Source organism: Lactuca serriola, chromosome 5 (assembly GCF_051521515.1).
Source record: "Lactuca serriola cultivar US96UC23 chromosome 5, Lser_US96UC23_V15, whole genome shotgun sequence".
In the NCBI taxonomy this organism is placed as follows: Eukaryota; Viridiplantae; Streptophyta; class Magnoliopsida; order Asterales; family Asteraceae; genus Lactuca; species Lactuca serriola.
In genome coordinates, this window is record NC_136412.1 from 236,118,939 (window position 1) to 236,124,623 (window position 5,685).

A 5,685-nucleotide genomic window follows, 5' to 3' on the forward strand; every position below is an offset into this window, starting at 1 on the left:
GTAGACTTCTTAACCCACGTCCCAATGCATCTCTACTCGACGAGTTTGGGGCCTCCAACTCGTCGAGTTTCTTTACAAAAATTAATAATTTTGAATTAAATACATATAAGGAACCAGGCGTTATAGATTAAATCACATCTAATTCAATAATGTTGAGACACCCAATTCCCTTTAATATGATATTAGGATTTAAATTCATTGTGAAAATCTCACACATATAGATTGGAAAACAAAAGGTATTCATTCCAAGTTCATGTTCGGTTCAACAGTCGACCAGGTTAAAGTTTAAAACTTCTTAATAATTCCATTGAAAAAATGTATGTGTAGATACATGAAGTAAAGGAATTGCCTATATGATTGTGTAGTGTAGTCGCATTTCAAGATGTTGGGGACTTGGCCTTGATACAGTTATGTGAGGATTAGGACACATGACATTATAATAATTTGAAGTTGTATTTTGCTAGAAAGCTCAATAAACTTGTATGCAATTTATTTGCAGGTATCCAGTTCAGTTGAAGGGTTCAATTCTTAGAACAACTTGATTCTCGAGTATTTGAAATGTAAGATAGTAATAATTGAGTTCAATCATTTTGACATTTCCGTTTATGTAATGGTTTGGTTCGTTTAGATTAATTTTATGTTGGTTCATGGGTTACACTAAAATAGGGGAGGATTGGTTGTGATTTTAGTGTCACCAGAAATTTTGTATAATTGGACCTAATATGTAAGCTAAGTGGTTTATAATTTGTGCTCTATATTATATGTTTGGTGAGTGTAGAGTGTACACATATATATGATCGAAGTATAAGCTAGTACGACAAAATGGTGGGGATCAAGAGGGTCGTTGTAACGTCGTAAAAATTTAAAACAAATTTTCATTCTTCAAACAACATAAAACTCATTCAATATTCACAAATTGTCATCATAATAAAACATATCCTAAGATTATAAGATAAAATCCTCTGCCAGTGTGTACGGATCATGTCGGCGCCTTCCCACGGTCCTCGCTAGTACCTGAAACACATAACACGTAACACTGTAAGCATAAATGCTTAGTGAGTTCCCCAAAATACCTCATACAACACATATGCCACTCCAGGCCATAACTCTATGGGACCTTCCGGTCCATGCGTCTCAGGGGACTTCCGTCCCAGCCCTGGTAGACCTTCCGGCTCTACCCGTAATGACCTTCTGGTCCTCATCATCTTGACCTTCCGGTCCATACATTGTTGAACTTCCAGTCCACATCATAATGACCTTCCGGTCCAATCTATACTACTCATAACATAACATAACACATACATATCATATACCAGCATATAATGCATTCTACTCATAGCACATAAGACCTTCCGATCACACGTAATTACCACTCTAGGTAAAGTATAGTGACTCATCTCATCTAATGTCTAGTAACTCACGTGCTCAAAATCCCTGAATCTCGAAACAACGACCTAGCCCCGCCTAATCACATGATGTAATTGCTCAAATCATTAACACCTCTCAAGGCTAGACTAAATCCCTTTCTACAATCCCACAGAAGGGTAAAATACCATTTTACCCCTCCTTGACCCAAAAGTCCAAATGGTGACTAAAACCCTAAAAGTCAATGAAAGTCAATAGGGGGCAGTACTCGGCGCGTACCAGCTCTTGTACGCGGGGCGTACTTCGGTGATCCAGAATCGGGGAACTCGAGCCCGTACGCGGCGTGTACTCGGATTATGTCCAACGTAAGTCCCAGATTCATCCTTTCTTCATTATTGGTCTGAATAGGTTAAGTCATGGGCTCAAATCACATATCTAGGCTCTCTACTGCCTCCTAAGTCATAATGTCGAAACCTTTAAGCCTTGCATGGCTTTAAACGTCACCAACCACTTCAAACATATAACATCTTTCCCCAATGAGCCGTAATCTCATGCATGACTTAATCTTAACGTCCAAGATTGGATTTTTATGAATCCACAACACATATTACACTGAAATAAGGCAGGTCTAAGCTTATGGAGGCCATTTGCTCATAAAGTCTCCATTTTGGGAGCAAAAACCCTAGAAGTTGGTCCATCAAGCACAAAAAAAATGATAAGGAAAGCTTTAAGCTTTTTACCTCCTAGTGAAGCTCCACCCTCTATAGAACTCAGATCCAAGCTTGTACTCCAAATTTTAGCCTCTACAAGAACTTCCTCTTCTTCTCCACTACCACACCAAGACACTTTTTAGCTCAAAAACACACACACAAGCTTTGAACGATGGTATTGCTCTCTCAGGGCTTCTTTCTCTGTGAAATGGTGGGTGAGGTTAAGACCATATCATTCCTTTTATAGTCCTTAGTTCACATTAGGTTTTTGTATTTGGGCCGGCTACGCCCAGCGTAACGCTAGGTACGCCCAACATACGTAGGCGAGTCTGCGTCCAAATTAAGTGCATGAGTACGCGCAGCTTACTCTTCAGTACGCCCAGCGTAGTCATTTGCCATAACTTTCTTTTAAGGGCAAAACTTGACAACTTGGAATGAACAAGGGTTTAAGTGATGCACCTAATTTTCGGGATGTTACAATTCTCCCTAACTAGAACCAAACTTCTCCCTCGAAGTCTCATGCCGCGAACAACTCCGGATACTACTCCCGCATCTCGGACTCCGGATCCCAAGTCAGCTCGGACCCTTTCGGATGCTGCCACTAGACCTGGACCAGGGGCACTTCCTTATTCCTCATAACCTCGATGTTCCGATCCACTATTACGATTAGTCTCTCAACGTAATTCAGGCTCGCATCTATCTGAATATCCTCTAGCGGTACAATTTCCGTCTCTTCGGCAATACACTTCCTCAACTGAGACACGTGGAAGGTATCATGTATCTGGCTCAACTCCGCAGGTAGCTCCAAACGGTATGTTACTCTACCTACCCTAGCGGTCACCCTGAAAGGACCAATGTACCGGGCCCCACCTTGCCCCTCATCTTGAATCGGATCACTCCTTTCCAAGGAGATACCTTCAGGAGTACGAAGTCTCCAACCTGAAACTCAAGCTCGGATCGTCGCCTATCCGCATAACTCTTCTAGCGACTCTGAGCTGTCAGCAATCTCTGCTTGACCTGCTGTATCTACTCAGTCGTCTGAAGCACTATCTCAGTGCTACCCATCATTCGCTGCCCTACCTTTCCCCAGCAGATGGGAGTCCGACACCTCCTCCCATACAACAACTCGAAGGGAGGCATACTAATACACGAATGGTGGCTATTGTTATAGCAAAACTCAGCCAATGGTAGGTACGTGTCCCAACTTCCTCCTGTCACACCCCCGGCCGAGGCGGCGGAACATGCCGGGCTGTGCGACTAAGTTCATGGATCATAGATAAATTGAATATACAGCACAAGTACAACAATAAACAAAACAACATTTCATTACATATTTATGTTTTCATACATGGTTCTTACAGATAGTAACAAAATAATATTACGAGTTTGCCTTAACAGTTAGGCATAACAGTTCAAAAGTAGAAAATTAAAGTACTTGCGAGCCATGTTTTTGCATCGTCTGAGTGTGCCCGAAATTTCACTGATTCCTTGAGAATACATGTATTTTGAAAGTCAACACGAGGTTGGTGAGAGTCACAGGTTTTCTGCTAGCCGCAGTAATAATACTTTCAAAAGTCCAAAAGTATATTTTTCTTGTATAACAATAGTTGAAACAATGCTTGTCATGAGTCTTTAAAAGCCAAAAAGTAATTTTATAAATAAATCTATGATTTTAAAGAAGACGTGTTTGATATAACTTCATGAAAGTTTAAATATATCCATTGTATAAGTAACCACTATACTTAAAAATAGTTCTGAAAGCAACCAAACCTATGGTTGTAGTGAAAAAGTGAGAGAGATTCGTGTTAATGTTTTTAGTGAGTTCTATAATCGAGCTATAGACGAAAAGTACCCCTCCCTACGACGCTTCATTGGACGTCGTAGTAACGATCGTAGACACATATCACCTGCTTCGATTGATCAGTCGATGGTTGTAGCTAGCAACCGCAGGTGGGGTTGTCGACCCCATATAGATCTATATATATGTACCTCGCTCCGAAGATTAACGATTATAGCAGTATGGGGCAGGCTAAGTGATTAAACTCAGCTAATGAATAGTAGCGTCTCACTCAAAAACCATTAACGAAAAGTTTGTGAATAACTCTCAGCCCTAACTTAATTATAGATAAGTACCGGGCATAATGAATTTCGTAGTATAGTATTTGTAAAAGTCGAGTATGGTTGACGTATTTATAAAAGTATAAATTACTCATTTTTATGGAGATACGTATTTTAACATAATGGTATTGTACAAGTGTGTAATGCCTAGTATTCAGATATGAAAGTCTTTACAACTTTTAAAATTGTAGCATGTATATCATATAAGGCATATGTATTTGCATAATAAATACTATTTAGCACATGTATTCTCCCCCAAGAATAAATAAAATATTGAAAAGGGGCCGTAACTCTCACCTTATCGAGTGGTAAACGAGTAGTTCTTAAAGTCAAGATGTGTCGCCGAGAGGTCGTGATTTCCGGGATAAATCCAATTTCCTAGAAATATTTGTTATAAATCAATATTTGGTAGAGATTGGGTATTTGAACTAGTATAATGATTTATAAATTTTCTAAATGTTTATTATCTCAAAATTTATTTAAATAATCCATTTAAATAAATTTTTCTAAAAATTTAATTTATTATTATTATATTTTTCCAAAAATACCTTAAATAAACCAAGAAAATTTAAGTTGAGATAATTTCACAAAAATTTATTTATTCTAAATTTTATTTAATAAACTAGTATTTATAAAATTATTTATTTAATATTGTATTAAAAATGGATTTGTTTTGAAATGATTTTTCCATCTTAAAGTAAGTTTTTAAAAATTCTATATGATATTTCATTAGTTAATGATTTATTTTGAAAACCATTTTGATAGGAGGGTCTAAAGGCAGGTAAATTCAAAATAGAGGGACTGCATGTATTTATTTTGTATCATAGTTTGTACAGTAACCATTTTTTTATAACAGGAGGCATACTCCTCCTGTTCTTCTTCTCGTCGCAACTCATAAACAAAACAAAAAAAAATTAAAGATTGATTTTTTTTTGATGATTCTCGATGCAAGAAAGATTAAAAAGTAAACCCAGGTGGTGAAGATAGCTTACTGGGTCGAGGAGATGGTGGCTGGCGGTGGCTTGAGGTGACAACAACAGCGTCACAGTGGTGGTGGGTGATGGCCGGCAGCCTCCTGCTGCCGTTTCCTGGCTTGGTTTGGCAGCTGGTCGACGGAAGGGAGAGAGGGCAGCTGCTGGGAGTGATCAAGGGGGTGTTTGGTGTTGATCTTGATCAAGGAAGGTGGCTAGAAGTGGTAGAATAAGGTGGTTTGGGTGGTGGTAATGTTGTACCCGAGAGATAGATATTGAGTGAGAGAGTGAAAAGAAGAGATGGCTGATGAGTTGTGTGATTTTGGAGGCTGCTTATGCATGTATTTATACTAAAAATGCGTACTCACATATAGATAAGCCATACTCCTACACCTATCTCTTGTACTATGTTGGTGAAACTTGTACATAAAGAAGGAGAGATGGAAGGAGAGCACGTGGGTTTATACCAACTAGAAGAGATCAGATTTTTGGAGTCCTTCACTCCATGTGGGCCCCACATG

The 5,685-nt window shown here is 38.8% G+C and overlaps 1 long non-coding RNA gene across 1 annotated transcript; it reads right to left on the reverse strand.

The window, feature by feature from the left end:
* Positions 1-4,490: 4,490 nt before the first annotated feature.
* Positions 4,491-5,439, reverse strand: LOC145051493 (uncharacterized). The gene is made up of 2 exons (XR_013683653.1): positions 5,186-5,439; positions 4,491-4,571 (listed from the first exon to the last, which is right to left on the reverse strand). It is a non-coding gene; the product is annotated as an uncharacterized LOC145051493 (long non-coding RNA).
* Positions 5,440-5,685: the final 246 nt, after the last annotated feature.